Source organism: Eretmochelys imbricata, chromosome 8 (assembly GCF_965152235.1).
Source record: "Eretmochelys imbricata isolate rEreImb1 chromosome 8, rEreImb1.hap1, whole genome shotgun sequence".
NCBI classification, from domain to species: domain Eukaryota; kingdom Metazoa; phylum Chordata; order Testudines; family Cheloniidae; genus Eretmochelys; species Eretmochelys imbricata.
The window spans coordinates 97750929-97772041 of NC_135579.1; the positions used below are offsets into that span (position 1 = coordinate 97750929).

Genomic DNA, 21113 nt, shown 5'->3' on the forward strand with positions numbered 1-21113 from the left:
AGAGCAACACTCTTGAGTCAGAGTGAGACAAAGAAGTCCGTTAGAGAGGGGCAGCCCAAATGAACAAATCCCTCTGACCCACACTGAATGCAAAATAAATAAATATTCCTGAGGTCCCTCCCTCAGCATTGCAAAAGGTGGGGGGGGGGTGAACATGCCTGAATACGCTTTAAATAGTATTTCTGAGCTAAAATAACATAACTATGCATTGAAGGTTAGAATCCTACAAGACAGATATCTGCTTGGGGGTCCACTAGAAAAAAAGAGGGCAGGTGGGAAAGAACAACCAATCCAAAACACCTCCTATAGACAAGTGGATCCAAAATCCAGTGTATGGCCCTTTGATAGCTGGCTACTTAAAGGTCAATAAGAACTGAAATACTGCTCTCACCTCTTGGTATATCACCTGACATTACCATCTGCAATTTAAACTAAATACAATACTAGTATGCTGTTCTTAAAACACTATCAGTAAGATGAGACAGCAACCCCTACCACCACCATCCTGAACCACAAAACCAGTAAAACAAAACCCCATAACAATTCAAAATGGAAGTCGGGAAAACCAGATTGATAGCTGACCAACCCCAGTTTGTTAGGCAAATCAATCACCCTGGGTGTCCCAGTGAGAGGACAGGATACAGCTACTGTCTCCTCTGGAGCCAAGCTGGTCAAGGCTCTTGCCCAGCAGGATGTGGTATGTTGATCTGAGTCTGAGTGTCCAGTGGCTTCACCTGGCTTGACACACAGGCAAGATGGGTTCCTTACTGTACTGAACAGGTTTTTTTCCAACGATGGCCTAGCTGTAGTCAGGAAAAATCATTTTATGCCCCTTCCACATCAGGTTTCCTTTTTCAAGGATGGATTCTTTCACATTGTATTTTAGGAATTTTAATATAAACACCATGGGTTTCGCATTAGTTGTGGGCTTAGGTACTAAGGGCTTGAGCAGTGGGCACTTTCTATGTCCAGATCCGCATCAGGGAGAAAGGAAAGGATCTCAAGTAGAGGCTTAGAAAAAAATTTACTGGCCTGTCCTTTTCTAATTCCAAAGGGAACACAACCACTCTCAAATTATTTCTTCTGGATTGGCTCTCCAGATGGTTGATTCTACTTTATACCTTTGGGATCACACCTAGTGGTTGGTCTGTAGTGATCTCTATGAGCCCATACTGTCTTCTAAAGTAGAGACTCTAGTTTCACCTTCCCCAATCCTGGAGGATAGCCCACCCTTGCACACTGATCTGGTGTGCTGTAGGATGAACCACCCAGAGACAAAAACTGTGGCTTTAGAACAGCGGATGTTGGTGGACTTTAGTGGGATTGAGCAGGAGCTCCAGATCTAAGCAACCATTTTTGCCTCCTGGCTCCCTGAAGATCCATATTTAACAAGAATATTTTAAAGTACTGCCTTTTTTATTCCTCTGTAACTTACATAGTAAGCTGATTTATATCATGATATTAAAATAATTTATATTAATATACTATGTGGATGACACTTTTATTCCAACTTCTCAAAAAAGTCTCAGAATGAATTTTATATGGCAGAGTTACCTAGTCTGGGGCGGGGGTGGGGAGTGTGTTGATGGAAATGGTGACAGAACTTTACTTATGGAAAGCAACATCACCACTTTGGACTTACATAGTATTTTTGATCTTCAAAGGGCTTTATGGGCACTGACACCTTACTATACCTGTATAAGGAAGGTATGTAAATGTTGTTATCCACGTTTAACAGATGGGAAAATAAGGCAATCTGATGAGAGGACTTGCCTAAAAACCCAATATAAAAGGACCAGGATAAGAATACAGGAATTCTTGTCTCCCCCTCCTATGCTCAGACCATTCCTTCTCAGTGATTAATTGTGAACATATAAATTTCACTAAACTTTACCAGACAATACTAGAATGATTTACAATAGACCTTATAACAAATATAATTGGAACATTCCTGAGGTGAAAATTGCAATGTCTGTGATCAGATGAAAAAATATATATATATAAGTTGCTCTTTTATCCTGTCTGTTTTAGATTCCAGGCACTGTCATTGTTTGACAGCATGATTACAGGGGATTGCACATCAACTCAGGTAAGTAATGTGTTAGATCCAATGCTCCTGAGGACTTGCTTCAACCCCTAGCAGTGCTGGTCAAGTCTGCACTCTATTCCAGCACACAGTAGTGACCTTTTTAATTTTCTCCTGGGAAGAAGGAGGAGTTAAGCACTTCAAGCGTAATGAATAGCTTGTTAAGAGAGCTAAGCAACAGATATGTCTGTCCCTGATGATGAAATCTGCCCTCAGCACAGCCTGAGGGAGACAGATTTGGGGCTGCGAAAAAAAACAACAAACCCTTATTCTAAAATAAACTTAATCCCAATAAAAAGAAAAGGAAAATGCAAGTCTGAAATAATTAAATCATCTAGTTCACACAACCGAGTTTGTACCCCATATAGATTCTTAATTCATTTTAAAGTAATCTATTTCTTGATCATAATCTACATACTACCTAATAACAGTATTAACAAAGCATAGCATTATATAATAACTGTATTAACAACAGCGCTTACTTGCTTCTTACCTTTTTATCTTATACATGTGTTAAGAAACCGATGACCCTGTGCCTATTCATGAGGACTGCTGCACAATCAGCCAGTTCTGCTGAATCAGTACGTTCTATTTGATTCTGAAAAGAAAAAATAAAAGCAGACTTTAAGATTGGTAATTCTGTCATGAACCATGTTTTCGCAATACAGGAAGTTTGTTGCAGCTAGCACAAGCACATTCAGCAAATGCTGCAAATCTCCAAATGATTTAGTTTGTATTTGCAGCTTTTAATTCAGGGATCTATGTGCTTTGTAGGGCAGTAGCAGAAATATTCTGACTGAAGAGACCAGTGGTAAAGGATATGTTGCTACCTGCTTACAATTATTTTTCTTTTAAAAAGGCCTATAGAATGAAGCACCAACTGCAGTTGTCCTTGTATCCTCGATGCCCTTGACGGTAATGCCAATTTATGGACCTACTATAAAGTTAATTACTTTATATTACATTAAGCTTTCCAAGAATAAAAGCTAGTAGATTTGATACTTAACAACTCATGACTCTCACACTCAGAATTCTTGAAACTCCACCCAATGGCTTCCTGCTGATTTCTTTACTGCCAAACAACTGCTTTTATGCCAAATTATTCCTACAATCCCAGTCTCTCTCAATTTCCTAAAGGGTTTTAATCTACCACCACAAAATGGCATTACCCCTTAACAGTGGGGGTCATGTAACAGGACAAGCATCCCTAGAAAAAGTATTTTACTCTGCTGAATAGAACATCTTAGATAGCATCATGTTTTCATTTTCATGTGGCTGCAGATAGTAGTAAACACAAGCGTATGACCTATCTGTGCACACTGGGGGCACAACCAGTCGTGCATCACCAACTGCCAAGACGAGCCTCAAATAGAACAAGGACTCAATTAAACTAAACTCATATTTTAAAGTGTGTTGACATTGTTTCTAATGCATTTCAATTGCCTAACATGTAATATGTTTATTAATGCTTTGACACAGCTTGAAAAGATTCTTACAAAACTCCAGTGAAATGGAAAGAGCTTAAAAAAATATTACTCTCCATGGACCAATACAATGTTCAGTGTTGCAGTACTATTTTCCCAGGGTTGTTTATTGTTCTCTTCAGAAATATGCCACAATAATAATTCCAGGAAGCTAATGAATTGAACAGTTGCAAACACAACAGTGGTATTTAAAAGGCTGGAATAAAATCACACAGCATCATATGCTGGTAGTACCATTCCTGCATGCTAATTGTACTACAGCACTTCCAAGCATATTCATGCCTCCTTAAGTTAAGGAGACAGTCAAAAACTTGTGGAAAAAGAAATGAACTTCTATTCTGTGTTATCACTTGATATGTAAATTGGCAATAATACACATACAGAAGTGAGGGTGTGGGTGAATTCCATGAGCATGAAAGGTTCTCTGCAGACAGATGAGGTACAGATATCAGTGCAAGCTTCCTCACTACACTACTATGGCCCCTCCCTGACCTGAAGGGATCACCCTGTAGATGGCGAAAGGATAGTTCAGCCTCCATGGCCCATTCAATTCTTGGTCTCTCTGCTGAGATTTTGAAAAATGGGACCCACTTAATAACAATTCTGTTCATGCTATGTGTCAACCAAACCCTGGTCACCAAATGCATTTCACATGGGCCACCAAACTACTATCTGATAGCAACAGATTTTGATCACTACCAATCAGAACTGGATTAGAACCAACAACCTATAAGTGAAAAAATATATATATTCTGTTAACAATCCCCTGAAGCAAACAAGTCTCCCACAGAGGAAATATCTGGGGCATGCAGGGCAATAGCTATAAGAATAAAGTGTGAAAACAGTAAAACTAATCTACTTTCTTTGGTCCCTTTTCCTGTGTACCAAATTTAACTTTTTCCTAATTGTTCAACCTGGAGAAGGAAACACAACCGAAGGATTGCCACCAGCCTTCAAATAAAATTCTTAGAATATTACCCTGGAGTCCAAAATGCTCCTTTGTTTACACCACACACACTGGAACATCCACAAAGGTCAACCCAAAAATCAGTGCACATTTACAAATATAAATGCAATTTATTTATATAGAGAGAGCCATTTCAGAAAACAGATAAAAATGTAGGGTTTTTTTCTGCTTTTATTTTTTAAAAGAGAAAAAATGAGGATAATAAAAAAGGATCTCTTCTAATAGAGAGAGTTAAAGGGGAAACAGATTAAAATAAAATCACAGATAATATTCACTAGCTTTAATGGTCAATGCTCTTAAGTTCTGCACGAATATCAACCTCTGCTTAGAAGGGACACCATCAGCTGCGAGGAGTGGGAGAATAATACTTCCATCTCAGAATGGTGTGCCTAGTAAAACCCAAGATCACTATAACTGAAAAAGAAGGAAAAAACCTCAAAGTTCCAGTTTGTTTACTTTGAGCATTTTAAGGCACGTTCACTGATTTGCTAATGACCGGATGCATTTTATCTCCTGCACTACTACGATAGGAGTCTGTGACAATAAGCACCCCTGTATTCACACCCTATCCACAATTGTAATAATCTTTGTACAAAATATGCCTCGTGAGATATCATTTGAAAACTAACTCCTCACTGGTCAATAACATCATGGTGAAATGTATGTAGCAACATTATATGTAAAGTTATGAAATACCCCTTTATGATGTTATTAGCACATGTTCAAAACCACACACCTTGCCTAGGCAAAAGTTGTTGAACAGGTCTATCCTAAACAAAGGAATGTATGTTTTACCTCAATTTATATATAAGTAGTAAACAGGGGCCTCGAGACAGCAGGGTGAGGAGATGAAAGGAGACTCAGGCCTTTTCTACACTACAGAGTTTTGACATGCCGACAATCAGAAAGTGCTATAGCAACATTGCTACTGCATGTTCACACTATGCTCCCTCTGTCAGCAGTGTGTGTCCACAGTTGATACTCTAGCATCAACAGTAAGAGCAGTGCACTGTTGGTAGCTATCCCACTATGCTACTTGCCACCTTCTGCCACTAGGACTTGTGGGAAGGCGGAGTGGATCACAGCACATCATGGGTGTGGGCTCAATGTCCCATGATGTACTGTTTTCCATCCCAGCATTCTATGGGCTCCCGACAGCGTTTTACAGCATTTTTCAATGACCCCAATATAGTGTGTGCCCACCATCTCCGTCTGAAAGGATGGATCCTGCACTGCTCTCTAATGTTGTGGTCACTTTCCTTAACATATCACAGATGGTAATACAGTTAATCATGAGGTACCTATCTAAAGAGGAATCAGAGGTGCTGGACCCGCTATGTGCCATGGAAAGAAACAACACCAGATTACTTTTGGCATTCACAGAGCAGCTGCACATGGTGGACTGTCGATTTTGGGCACGGGAAACAAGCACTAAGTGGTGGGATCACATCGTTATGGAGGTCTGGGATGATAAGCAGTGGCTGCAGAACTTTCAGATGCGGAAAGCCACCTTCCTGGAACTGTGTGCGGAGCTCGCCCCAGCACTGCTTCGCGAAGACACCAAAATGAGAGCTGCCCTCTCGGTGGAGAAGAATATGGCGATCACAGTTTGGAAGCTGGTCACTCCAGAATACTACTGCTTGGTCGCAAATCAGTTCGGAGTCAGGAAGTCCACCCTTGGGGCTGCGTTAATGCAAGTGTGCTGGGCCATTAATTTCATGCTGCTACGAAGACCATGACTCTTGGCAATGTGTGTAAAATATGCTAGCTTTGCGGAAGTGGGATTCCCTAACTGCAGCAGGGCAATAAATGGCACGTATATGCCAATTTTGGCACCAGACCATCTTGCAACGGAGTACATCAATAGAAAGGGGTACTTCTCTATGGTATTACAGGTGCTTGTGTATCACCACGAATATTTCACTGACATCAACACAGGGTGGTCAGGGAAGAGGAATGACGCACGCATCTTCAGGAACACCGATCTGTACAGAAAGCTGCAAGCAGGGACTTTCTTTCCAAACCAGAAGATTCCAGTGGGGGATGTGGAAATGTCCATAGTGATCCTTGGAGACCCAACCTGCCCCTTATTCCCAAGGCTTATGAAGCCTTACACCAGAAAGCTTGACAGCAATAAGGAGCGCTTCATCAGGCTCAGCAGGTGCAGAATCACCGCAGAATGTACGCTTGGCAGATTAAAGGGTCGCTGGCGCTGTCTTTTTGGCAGGTTAGACCTCAATGAGAAAAATATTCCCATGATCATAGCAGTCTGCTGTGCTCTACCATTTGTGAAGTCAAGGGGGAAAAGCGACCACAGAGACAGAGCGTTGAGGTGGATCGCCCGGCTGCTGATTTTGAGCAGCCAGACCCCACGGCTATTAGAGGGGCTCAATGTGGGGCTATTCAAATCAGGGAGGCTTTGAAGCAGCATCTTGATAATGAGCCCCAGTAATGTGTCTTTCTGTAATTAATTGAACCAGGCATTGTTTACTTGCCACCTTAAATGACCCCTGTAATGATTCCTGCCTGAGCATTCACTGTAGTCTGCAATTGTGGCGATTGCCACTGTGATTGGATTTCTGTTGCAACCACCCTGTGCAGGTCACAAATGAAGAATCACTGTCTTTGTAAGACTCAATTTTTATTAAACAACAATACACAGATTAACATTTCTTACAGGGGACATGACAGTGAGCAACAATCACTGAAGTGAGGATCTCAGAGCTGCATGTAAGTCTAGCTGTCTTTATGGAAAATGTCCCGGGGTGGAGTGCAAGGGGTACTGACACAGACTGGAAATGTGAGAGGAATGTGGGAGGGCAAGGAATGCAGCTCTGCATGGACTGCAGTGAGAGTCGAGCACGTGTGTGTTCCACCTGCAGCGCAATCAGGGACCTCAGCATCTCTGTTTGGTCCTCCATGAGCTTTATTATCCACTCCTGACCCTGTCTCCTCTCCTGGCTATCCCTTTGTAGTTTCTTGTCTCTCTCCACACTTTGTGCTTGCTATCAACCTGATTTGACAATTGTAGCAATTCCCGAAACATGTCCTCCTTACTCCTCCTTGTTCACCTCCTTATCTGATGGAGGCACTCCAATGGTGTGTAGGAGCTGGCCCTCAAGGGCACATCTGCAGAAACAAAAGAAACAATACACACAGTCAGTATCACATGTGCACTCTCGGTCTTGAATCATAAAAGTTACATACACCTCTTTCTCACCTTCTGTTGGCAATCATGCAGCATGGCGAGAGCACTAAACATGGTGAGTTTGGCCGGGGATGGGAGTGTGCAAGATGAGACAGGGTCTGGGTGGTTTCAGAAGGGGATCAGTACAAGCACCAGTACAAGCACCACTATTCTTAATACTGGCACCATTTTCCACCGGTGGGGGCGATCGAAGCTGAACTCACACTACTGAAGGTAACCGAAGACGCAAGGGTGCATCTCCTGCATGCATGTGGCTTAAGACCTGCTCCGTATGCTGCTCGCCTGTGTGCTGCTTTTGTTCCTTCAGAAATAACTGCTGATTGGCGCAACAGTTTCCTACAATGGGGGAAGAAACAAAGCAGCTGTGCCAAGAGCCTTCGGCAGAGGATTGCAGAGTATTTGCAGGAAAGTTTCCTAGAGATCTCTATGGAGGCTTCCCGGGAGATCTCAGTGTGCATTAACAAACTTTTCCGCAGGGCCCCCATTGCGTAGCTGCACAGGGGAAGGCAAAGCAGATGCAAACAGTACCTAGTGTTGTTAAATTCAATCCCTTCTCCCACACGCACCATGTAACAAAATAAAGGACACCTCTACCTGATGTAATCGTGCATTATCAAAGAAAAAAAGAGTACTTACCGGAGCTCCCCTCTCTGCTTCAGGCACACCTGACCTGGACTGCTGGAACTGGCTAGCCCCTCTGGAATCAAAAAGAGGTCCTGGCTTGCCATGGCACCAAACAAGCCTATTGCCTATCCCACATCCTCCTCCAACTCGACCTCCTCATCCACCACTTCGTCCTCAGGGTTGACTCCGCTGGCCGCAGCCTCCAATCCCCATGAAGTATCCACTGAGCTCTTGTGGGTGGAGGTGAGGTCGACACAGAGGATGGTGTGCACTTCCTTGTAAAAGCAGCATGTTTTCAGCGCCACACCAGAGTGACGGTTGGCCTCCCTTGCCTTCTGGTACACCTGCCTCAGTCCTTTATCTTAGCTCAGCACTGCTGCGTTTCCCCTTTGTGCCCCTTCTCATCCATGCCACAAGCAATCTGCTTGTAGATGTCAAAGTTCCTATGGCTGAATCGGAGCTGCGACTGCACAGCCTCCTCTCCCCACAGATCCAGCAAGTCCATTGTACTCCACTTGGGAGACTGTTTGCTCTGGAAAGCCGGCACAGTCAACTGGGAAGATGCAATGTGAGCTGTTCACACCAAGCAGACAGGAAGTGGAGTTAAAAAATTCCCAGGGCTTTAAAGGAAGAGGGGCCCATGCCTGCGTACCTGCCTGCAGGGTAGCAGGGTAGAAATTGCTTACGAGAGCGGTCATGATGGGCATTGTGGGACACTTGGGGCGACATAAGCAAGTGCAGTGTCTACACTGACACAGTGTCACTCTAACTTCGTTGCAAAAAGCTCCATACCACTCATCAAGGTGGTTTTATTATGTCAACGTACCAGGAGAGTTAAATCAGCAGGAGGAGCATAGTAGTGTGTACACATCTGCTGTTTTGTTGACGAATCCTGACTTGTCGACAAAACCGCATAGTATACACAAGGCCTAAGTCCCTTTCATGCTGTTCTGACAGCGTAAAGATGTCTTAAAATGGACACGAATTACATGTGCATCCACTTCAAGGCACCTGTATACTGCTAGATCAGTATAAAGTGGTGTTAGTATAAATAAGAATCAGGACCCAAAAAACCATACGTAGGCTTGGAAGGATTCAATTTTTAATCAGTACATGTCAATTTCACCATACACACACAGATCAATGAAAAAATATTTCCATTGATAATTATCGAAATTTACAGATAGACAAAGAAAGAAAAATGCTGCTTGAGAACTAACTGTTTGAATTAAGGATATCTAGTTTGTATATTTTGACATGTGATGTTGACAGTTTGTATTTTAATGGTTACAAAGCTTTACCTTTTTGAACTTCAGCATCTACTTCATTAAATAATTGTCTTACCCACACAATTTCCCATAACTGTGAAATTTTAAATTGACAAAAATTGGAAAAAAAATTGCTTGCAGCCATTAATTGCACACAACTGTGAAAATTTAAACCAATAAAAATATTTTTAAATGTTTAAAATAATAAATATTTGTTGAAATCATAAAAAAAAATAAAAAAAAATTCTGCCAGCCTTTCCATACTTTGTAATTCTGGTGTCTTAATTTCCTTCTCTCCTCATTCTGGAATCACTGGTTGAAAATACCAGAGAGACTAACCAACATGCAATGCACGGTTTATCAACGATCAGTGATTAAAACACTTAAAGCTTTATCAGTTACATGAGTCACAGATGTTATAATAAAAATGGATGATTTTGCTTAATAGGGACTGTGACCAAGTTCCTCCTCTGCCTCGGTGGGTCCTGTGCTTATTGGCGGATTTGCTCGCCTCAGAGGTTCACGGCAGCCCTCAGTTTGGCCACTTTCATGGCTCAAATCTGCCGTTCACTCAGTTAGCCTCATCACTGGCCAGCATGGGGAAAAGGAAGAAGAACAATCCCCGCAGTCTTTGCTGATCCACCTAGTGGATCGGGGAACAGGCCAGAGACCTTCCCCTCTGGTGGAACCCACAGTCCAGGTCAACTCCTCCAGTAACAAGTAGTGAGTGGGGGGATGGGGGGAACCCGGGCCTGCCCTCTACTCCGGGTTCCAGCCCAGGGCCCTGTGGATTGCAGTTGTCTACAGTGGCTCCTGTAACAGCTGCGTGACAGCTACAACTCCCTGGGCTACTTCCCCATGGCCTCCTCCCAACACCTTCTTTATTCTCACCACAGGAGAGATGATGTCTTCCTCCCGATATCTGGTAATGCTCATACTTCTCAGTCTTCTAGTAGTACGCCTTCTCACTCTCAGCTTCTTGCTCCTCTTGCTCCCAGCTCCTCACACACACACCACAAACTGAAGTGAGCTCCTTTTTTAAAAACCCTGGTGCCCTGCTTAGCCTGCCTGTCTTAATTGATTCTGGCTGCTTCTTTATCCAATCACAGAATATCAGAGTTGGAAGGGACCTCAGGAGATCATCTAGTCCAACCCCCTGCTCAAAGCAGGACTAATCCCCAATTTTTTTTGCTCCAGATCCCTAAATTGGCTGCAGGTGTTCTAATCAGCCTGTCTGCCTTAATTGTTTCCAGAAAGTTCCTGATTGTTCTGGAACCTTCCCTGTTACCTTACCCAGGGAAAAGGGACCTACTTAACCTGGGGCTAATATATCTGCCTTCTAGCACTCTCTTGTAGCCATCTGGCCTGACCCTGTCACAGGACATAATTAGAAATGTTAAAATTAAACAATACTATAACCAGGGTAATGAATTTCAGGCCAGACATTTCAAATAAATGATACCAATTATGCCAATCATTTGAACGGTTCACCTGAATGATAATTATAAACACTTAGTGAGAGTTGGTTTGATCTGTGGTACCGGCATTCAGATAACTGATGGCCAAGAAGGCTAATAATTGGAATCAGAGTGTTTTACCTTTAGGTCACCAGTTCAAGGTTGCTAAAGACAAGGAGTTACTACTTCATTATGGTTCTTTGGTAGCCTATGAACTAGATGTCTTAGCCCCATTTCAAGTGGACATGTGCCTATATTACCAAAAAATCCAAAACTGTCAGCCTCAGTGGAAAGGCAAATTAATGAATGGAGTCTCCCTCTATATTTGGTTTCCGCAATCCAGCCTTGATATAACTGCGTGGTGAAACTTGTATTGATGGTACACAGGCTCTACCTATGCTCTGTGGATAAATAGAAGACTTCAGTTTTCAATGCTGTCAGTCTGTTGTCTTTCATGAGTAAAATTCACAATCAGAGAGTTATTAATCCGTTGCAGAGATAAAAAACAGGGCTGTTGCTATCTAGTGTATGCCAAACAAAAGTAACGGCAGGTTTGACAAAATGTCTTAGACATGTGACAGCAGTAATAGCTGCACCATACGCATTAAAATCTCTGCTGTGGCGAGGGACTTTAAACTACATCCTGAACATGGGTTGGCATTTTAAAAATATTTTTATTGTCATTGCAAACCTGTAATCATGCGATTAGACAGAAAGGAAAAGAAATACTTTTAAAATTCTATCTATTACACAAACCTCTCCCTCTCCCCACACACGTACACACACACACTCCCAAACAAAAACAACACTGGTACTTATTAAAGTAAGAGAAAAAAAATACTTAGCCTAAAAAAACCCATCAGGTAAAATATTAGTATTGCAGTATTAGTGTAGAAACCTCCAAAAGCACCTACCATCGCTCTGTATTTTAAGAAGAAATTTGTGTGTGTGTTCTGGATGTAAAAAATTTTCTGTAACATCATTGGAACCACATACCTCTATACTAGACATAACAGCCTTAGCATACAACTGAGACACTAAAAACACCCTCACATCATCAAAATACAATTATTTTTTAACCTTTATATTTCAAAACCCCCAACAATTTTTTAACCTTTTCCAGTCTTAATCTGTTGGAAAACAATGTAGAAAATTGGGATAGCAATGTTGTGTGTTGATCTGGAAGTGCCTGAGGGAAAAAAAAGTCTATGATCCCTTTCATCTGTCAAACTTTATCAGATATTCCCCCCCGTCCACAGATTAGGCTGGAGTCAATATCAGAAGAGTTGAGCCCATGGTTTCATCTTTTATTTGGGTTATGAAATACTTTATTAAGAGCAGTAAGTAGGGGATTAAATTCAGTTAATTTAAAAGAGATGAAAACTTTTCTAATGGTTCCTCCCCATCAACAGCATCAGAAATACCAAGTATCCTTGGATTTTTCATCTTCTAAAATTCTCCATTGCTCCTGCTACTCAATGTGGAGTAACCCAAGATTAGATAGTTGTGTTTCAGGTTTTCCACTGACCATGTGCAGTAGCCATTGTAACTTATATTCTTTCCTCTCTTTGCCTATAAAAGATTAGCCAATGAACTTCTGTTCGTTCTGTTTAGTTCTATCTTTGTCTAAGTGATTTTGCAAAGGAAAGATGAATTCTCACTAAGGAGGAATGAAAGAACCTCTAGCTTTTCCACTGATATTTGCATTTTTCCTGTAGATATTTTTCCCCCATGCTGTTTTAAGGCTGCTATTTTCATTCTTGTCTCCTGCTGCGTCTCCAATAAGGAAAGACATTCACTCATGTCAGAGCAGCAGCAGAGTATACCTAACAACAGCCACCTCAAAGAAACATTGTATATGGCTTCCCAGTCAAACCAGCAAGGGCAGAAGAAAAATAAAACAACACTTTCAATCCTTGTCTGATGGTAAAAGACACCTACTCTATGGCAATACTTACAGTAGTGGACAAATCCTATTGCCCAACACTGCAGACAAACCCCTTTTCTACTTTAGAGGGAGGAAAATTTATTTTCTTGACACAGAAAATACTCAGGCCAAAAAACCTACACATGTTCAGAATGCTGTGGAGGCAGGGCCTTCAGAACGCAGCGGGAGGGGAAAACTACATGCCATTCTTATGCAACCTCTTTTGGCTGACAAAAGAGCAGTTTTGGTTGGCTCTGAAACCCAACCTATAGGCCTTGATATGATGTGATAAAGCTCTCTCCTAATACATTATGCAGTATAAATTCAAGCTAGCATTTCACATGTCCCAGTTTGAAATACTGTAACACAGAAATCTCATGTATTGTATATTTCATGCTTTTCTAATTTAAACTTGATTCATTCTTCTGAATTTAGTCATGGACCCATTCCATAGAACATGTAATTAATATAAGTTATATTTGGTTTGTTTTTTAAATCAGCAATTAGAGCATAATATAATTGACAGTAATTATTTCAAATTTGACACTAATCACAGAATTTCAAAACGTACTTCTGAAAGTCATCATGTCCACCCCCCTGGGCTGAGACAGGATCAAGAAAATCTAGACCATCCCTGACAGTAAAACTGGTTCTTCAAAACCTCCAGTGATATGGATTCCACAACCTGCCTTGGAGCCCTATTCCAGAGTTTAACTACGCTTATAGTTAGAAAGTCTTTCTTAATCTCTAACCTAAATCTCCCTTGCTACAGATTAAGCCCATGACTTCTTGCCCTACCTACAGTGGACATAAAGAACAACTGATCACCATCCTCTTTATCACAGTATATTTTAACATATTTAAAGATTATCAGAACCCCACCCCACCCCACCCCCCACACCTTCTTTCCTCAAGAATAAACATGCCCCATTTTTTTTAACCTTTCCTCGTAGATCAAGTTTTCTAAACCTTTTATCCTTTTTGTTGCTCTCCTCTGGACTTTCTCCAATTTATCCATATCTTTCCTAAAGTGTGATGCCCAGAACCGGACATAGCCCTCCAGCTGAGACCTCACCAGTGCCAAGCAGAGCAGAACAGTTACATCCCATATCTTACATATGACAACCCTGTTAACAAACCCCAGAATTATATTAGCCTTTTCTACAACTGCATCACCTTGTTGACTCACATTCAATCATGCTCCACCGTAACTCCCAGATCCTCTTTAGCAGTGCTACCACCTAGCCAGTTATTCCCCATTTTACAGCTGTGCAGTTGATTTTTCCTTCTGAAGTACATTGCACTTCTCTATATTGAATTTCATCTTGTTGATTTCACACCAGTTCTCCAATTTGTTGAGGCCATTTTGAATTTTAATCCTGTCCTCCAATGTGCTTGCAAACCCTCCCCTCTTGGTGTAATCTGCAAATTTCATAAGCATACTCTCCACTCCATTATCCAAATCATTAATGGAAATATTGAATAGTACCAGATCCAGGACAGACCCCTGTGAGGCCCCACCAGATATATCCTCCCAGTTTGACAGCAAACCATTGACAACTACTCTTTGAGTATGGTCTTTCAACCGGTTGTGCACCCACCTTATAGCAATTTCACATAGACCACATTTCCCTAATAAAGGCTAGAATAAAACATATCAAATAAGAGTTTGGGACAAATTGTTTTAAGATGGGACAATTTATTTTGCATGTTTGTCTGTTCTTCGGAAAGGCAAGTGATTGACTATTAGAATACGTCACTGTGGAAGAAAGCCTAAAGCCTAACAGGCTTGAAGAGTAAACTTATATCAAGCACAATGCCCCACATCTCAATAGGAATCAATCATCTACTGTGACAACTCCTGTAATTGATTATAATTAGCTCTCTCAGCTTCTATGTAAAGGAAAAGAGAATGACTCCTCAAAAATATGGCAAAGGCCATTCAGAAATTCACAGGTATCCTTTATATTTGGGAAATAAGTGCAAAACTGGAAACTACCTCATGAAGACTGGTCCACTAGATTCACTGACTAAGCTTTGGGGACTGCCAAAGAACAATCCCCATTATAAAACCCATGAAGACCTGATAATGTATCTTATAGTAAAAGTCAAATCTGAACAACATGCAACTTGAAGAAAAAAAGATCACTTGCTATTACTTATTTATAGGTCCACCAAGTTTCAAGATGTATTAACCACAGAGGAAAATCACCTCAATTCTATTTAATTAGCCACCTAACGGCTCTTTATAGAGTTTTCAGAAAAAGAAAATTCTGTACAGAAGATAAGCCTTCATATCTACATTCCATTTAAGTATGCTGAATAGTAGTCTATCAAATATTAAAATCATTTTCATCACCACACTTAGCTATTTTCATTTTTGAACAATACTGTGGTCACCTTTGCTAAATGTGTATCTGTACAACAATCATTTATTACAATCTTGATCACCCTATCCACTTCCCCTCTCTGTTAGTGCTATATAATTTATGAATTATAGATGATCAAATAGTTAAAACTACTGAAATCTGGTATTTTCATATCAGACTCCAAAAGTAAATAAGGTACCTATGGAGATTTCTCTCATAATACCTTTTGACCTAAAATATCCTTGGAAGGATCAGGAAGAACTTACTATCCTGTGACAATGGTATTTGCCCTTATATGGCAGTCTTTGTACTTTTATCATATTTACATTATATTGATTTATGTTCACCTGCATGATATCATGAATGTTAGTCACTGTTGTTTCTTGTCAGTTTTTATGAAGTTCATTACTAAATGTACATGTTCTTTATCTAACTGCATTATTAAGTCCTGCTGTGTAATATGTCTTCAGCAATTAGCAACTCAGTACAAGAATTGTAATGTTCTACTGTTATGGGCTGGAATTGACTCCACTACTATTTCTGTATACTTGACTCTCATTTACCTTTACACCAGCTTGGCAGTGTTAAGAGACCTTAGAGTTGAGTAAATTATATTTAGATTCATTTTAAGGCTCCTTCTCACTGCTAGAGTGGTGTAAAGGCACCCAAGTGTAAGTGAGAATCAAGATACTTCTTTTAGAGTAGCAGCCATGTTAGTCTGTATTCGCAAAAAGAAAAGGAGTACTTGTGGCACTTTAGAAACTAACAAATTTATTTTAGCATAAGCTTTCGTGAGCTACAGCTCACTTCATCGGATGCATTCAGTGGAAAATACAATGGGGAGATTTATATACACAGAGAACATGAAACAATGGGTGTTACCATACACAATGTAAGGAGAGTGATCACTTAAGATGAGCTAATACCAGCAGGAGAGCGGGGGGGGCAGGGACCTTTTGTAGCGATAATCAAGGTGGGCCATTTCCAGCAGTTGACAAGAACGAGCTATTTAAAAATTCTGAAAAAAAATAGTAATTATTAAAAACCAGGTTGTCCAAAAATGTGCCTATTTTTGACAGCTCTCTATATTATAGGGAAGATTCTAATAAGAACATTAAAACGGCCATACTGGGTCAGACCAAAGGTCAGTCTAGCCCAGTATCGTGTCTTCCAACAGTGGCCAATGCCAGGTGCCCCACAGGGAATGAATAGAGTAGGTAATCATCTAGTGATCCATTCCCTGTCGCTCACTCCCAGCTTCTTGCAAACAGAGGCTCTGGACACAACCCCTGCCCATCCTGGCTAATAGCCATTGATGGACCTATCCTCCATGAATTTATCTAGTTCTTTCTTGAACGCTATTATAGTCTTGGCCTTCACAACATCTTCTGGCAAAGAGTTCCACAGGTTGACTGTGTGCTGTGTGAAGAAATACTTCCTATTGTTTGTTTTAAACCTGCTGCCTATTAATATCATTTGGTGACCCCTAGTTCTTATGTTAATAACACTTCCTTATTTACTTTTCCACACCAGTCAGGATTTTAGACCTCTAACATATCCCCCCTTAGCCATCTCTTTTCCAAGCTGAAAAGTCCCAGTCTTATTAATCTCTCCTCATATGGAAGCCATTCTATACCCCTAGATCATTTTTGTTGCCCTTTTATGAACCTTTTCCAATTCCAATACATCTTTTTTGAGCTGGGGCAACCACATCTGCAGTATTCAAGATGTGGGCATATCATGAATTTATATAGAGGCAATATGATATTTTCTGTCTTATCATCTATCCCTTTCTAAATGAGTCCCAACGTTCTGTTTGCTTTTTTGACTGCCGCTGCACATTGAGTGGACATTTTCAGAGAACTATCCATAATGACTCCAAGATCTCTCGAGTGGTAACAGCTAATTTAGATTCCATCATTTTTTTATATGTGCATTACTTTGCATTTATCAACGTTGAATTTCATCTGCCATTTTGTTGTCCAGTCGCCCAGTTTTGTGAGATCCCTTTACAGCTATTCACAATCTGCTTTGGACTTAAACTATCTTGAGTAGTTTTGTATCATCTGCAAATTTTGCCACCTCACTGTTTACCCCTTTTTCCAGATCATTTATGAATATGTTGAATAGGACTGGTCCCAGTACAGACAACTGGTGGACCCCACTATTTACCTCTCTCCATTCTGAAAACTGACCATTTATTCCTACCCCTTGTTTCTGTCTTTTAACCAGTTACCTATATAAGAGAGGACCTCCCCTCTTATCCCATGACAGCTTACTTTACTTAAGAGCTTTTGGTGAGGGACCCGGTCAAAGGCTTTCTGAAAATCTAAGTACACTATATACACAAGATCCCTCTTGTCCACATGCTTGTTGACCCCCTCAAAGAATTCTAGTAGATTGGTGAGGCATTATTTCACTTTATAAAAACCATGTTGACTCTTCCTCAACAAATTATGCTCATCTAATGTGTCTGACAATTCTGTTCTTTACTATAGTTTCAACCAGTTTGCCCGGTACTGAAGCCAGGCTAACTGGCCTGTAATTGATGGGATCACCTCTGGAGCCCTTTTTAAAAATTGCGTCACATTAGCTATCCTCTAGTCATTTGGTACAGAAGCTGATTTAAATGATTACAGAATACTGTTAGTAGTTCTGCAATTTCACATTTGAGTTCCTTCAGAGCTCTTGGGTGATACCATCTGGTCCTGGTGACTTATTACTGTTTAGTTTATCAAGTTGTTCCAAAACCTCCTCTAATGACACCTCAATCTGGGACAGTCAGATTTGTCACCTAAAAAGAATGGCTCAGGTTTGGGTATCTCCCTCACGTCCTCAGCTGTGAAGACCAACGCAAAGAATTCATAAGTTTCTCCACAATGGCCTTATCATCCTTGAGTGCTCATTTAGCATCTCAATCATCCAGTGGCCCCACTGGTTGTTTAGCAGGCTTCCTGCTTCTGATGTACTTAAAAGAATTTTTGCTATTACTTTTTGAGTCTTTGGCTAGCTGTTTTTCAAATGCTTTTCTAGCCTTCCTAATTATATTATTATACTTCATTTGCCAGAATTTATGCTCCTTTCTATTTTCCTCACTAGGATTTAACTTCCACTTTTTAAAGGATGCCTTTTTGCCTCTCACTGCTTCTTTTACTTTGTTGTTTAGCCACGATGGCAGTTTTTTGGTTCTGTTAATATGTTTTTTAATTTTGGGGTATACATTTAAGTTGAGGCTCTATTATGGTGCCTTTAAAAAGTTTCCATGCACCTTGCAGGGATTTCACTTTTGGCACTGTACCTTTTAATTTCTGTTTAACTAACCTCCTCATTTTTGTGTCGTTCCCGTTTCTGAAATTAAATGCTACGGTGTTGGGCTGCTGTGGAGTTTTCCCCACCACAGGGATGTTACATTTAATTATATTATGGTCTCTATTACCAAGTGGCCCAGCTATATTCAAATCTTGGCCCAGGTCCTGTGCTCCAGTTAGGACTAAATCAAGAATTGCCTTTCCTCTTATGGGTTCCAGGACTAGCTGCTCCAAGAAGCAGTCATTTAAGGTGTCAAGAAACTTTATCTCTGCATCCCGTCCTGAGGTGACATGTACCCAGTCGATATGGGGATAGTTGAAATCCCCCATTACTACTGAGTTTTCACAATCACTATCAAAACCTTTGAATTTCAGATGCAATAGTAGTCAATTTCTGAACTACTTTCTCTCAGTATCTTTGTCCAGTTTTCCTTCTCAAACATTTTCATCCATGTCTGTTAATGCCCATATCTTTCCTTCCTTTGTTCCTTCTTCCAATCTGCATTTTCTTACTCCACTTCTATCTGTGCCCTTTTCTCAAGTCTCCCTCTAAACAAAAACTCAAGTAAATAAATAAACTTATATGTTTAAATATAATCGTTTGAAGGTTATATATTTATATACACGCATAAAGGCAGTAAAATAATAAAGTCAAGATTGTAACAAACCTGAGTAATTACATGACCTAATTATTTATTTATCATTTGTGGCAGCTCTGGGACTAAGCAGGCAGCAGGCTGGAGCCCACTGTGATAAATACTGTACAAACTTATACAAAAGGCTTTGCTCCAAAGCGCTTACAATCTAAGAGACAAGACATAATAGGTGAACCAAACAAACAAGCAGGTCAAGGTGGGACAGATTATTTTAACCCACATGCTTCCTATCACTGTTTGCTCTCTTTTGCTGCTTCATGAATACAATTAGGTCCCGATCCTGCAAAGTGATTTCCTCTTTCAGATTCCCCCCAAAATAATTAGGGCTCCAGACAATGGCAGTTCCCTTCATAGGATCAGGACCTTAGATTTTAACCTACTCAGAGCAGAGACTGTATCTATATTATCTGTCTGTAAAGCACTTTGCAGACTTTAGGCACTGTATAAAAAAAAAAAAGGACTAATCTCCTTATCGATTTCCCAGTCTCGCTCCCTTTTTCCCGTTCATTTCTCCAACACTCACCTATTTTCTTGCCCCTGCTTTCCAGGGCATGTGATGTTCTGTGCCTCAAACACTCCTGTAAGATCCCAATCAAAACATTACATCTAACACAGATGAAATTGTCAACACAGTGTGCCTACCACACTTCCAAGTGATAAGAGAAGCCAATTCTTCAAGCCACTTCAACTACAATCTTCAATCTGGGTTCCTAGTTGATCATTAAGGTATCAGATGAGGAGCATTACATTAACCATGCACATTACTCTGGGTAATAGGATTTACAACATTTAGTCACACACACACAGTATCCAGAAAGGCCCAGGTCTGACACTCACATATCTTACACTTTACTCAAGCAACCGAGTACTCAGGACCTCTACTTAATACAAGTTTTGTAAGCAACAAAAAAAGATCTTCTTTACATGTTCACTTAAAAGGCAAAAGAGGATGTACAAATGCATCTGTAGAGAAGTGACACTGACCAGCAGAGATGAAAAGACAGCTACGGAAAAACAAAGGACTAGCAAGAAAAAAAATTCAGTGAACAAGGGACATTTAATTTATACCAGTTTCTTCTACATCAGTCTCCAAAATCAGTTTCTATTCCTTGTGCATTAATATAGATCTTTTCCAAAAATGGGGGGGGGAACTATATCAATTGAGAAAGAAAACTGCAAATATATTTTACAGGTAACAAATTAATTGAAGACTTTGCAAGCTAGGAAAGTATGATACACAGAAAAGTATGTTATTCAAATATCAACGATAGTCATGTATTATTAATTACAAATACATGTGTATATTGATGTTCAATATTAAGCGACACTTTACATTTAAAAACAGTTATAGCATCAAAAAAGTACAGTACATTGTGTAAAGCAAACTGACTTTTCATTCACCTTTCACCACTTATACAAAAACAAACGCATTGATAAGAATTTCAGAATTACAATTTGACATTTAGCCCATTTCCGTATGTGCTATTTAAAGTGACCTGCAAATACTGTAGTTTAACAGATGTGCATTTTTACATTTGTTTAAGTGTATTTTTATATGCTGATTGCACCAAACAGCGAAGAAGCATCCAATATACACTAATGATGAATTAAGCTCCAGCCCATCCACAGTGTAATTTTGTGATACAAGACCAGCTACTGTGCCCTGCTGGATTATCAAGCTGGCCTAAAAGTGGGAGCAGTGGCAATTTATTATATGGCATGGTTTGGAACAACTGAGGGCTTGTCTTCACTACGGGGG

The 21113-nt window shown here is 40.4% G+C and overlaps 1 protein-coding gene across 1 annotated transcript in view; it reads right to left on the minus strand.

The window, feature by feature from the left end:
- ZFYVE9 (zinc finger FYVE-type containing 9) overlaps positions 1–21113 on the minus strand; it is a 91596-nt gene that overhangs the window by 62967 nt on the left and 7516 nt on the right. The window contains exon 2 of the mRNA XM_077824548.1: positions 2580–2684. The gene's annotated coding sequence lies outside the window, so the exon portion shown is untranslated. The remainder of the gene's footprint in view (positions 1–2579; positions 2685–21113) is intronic.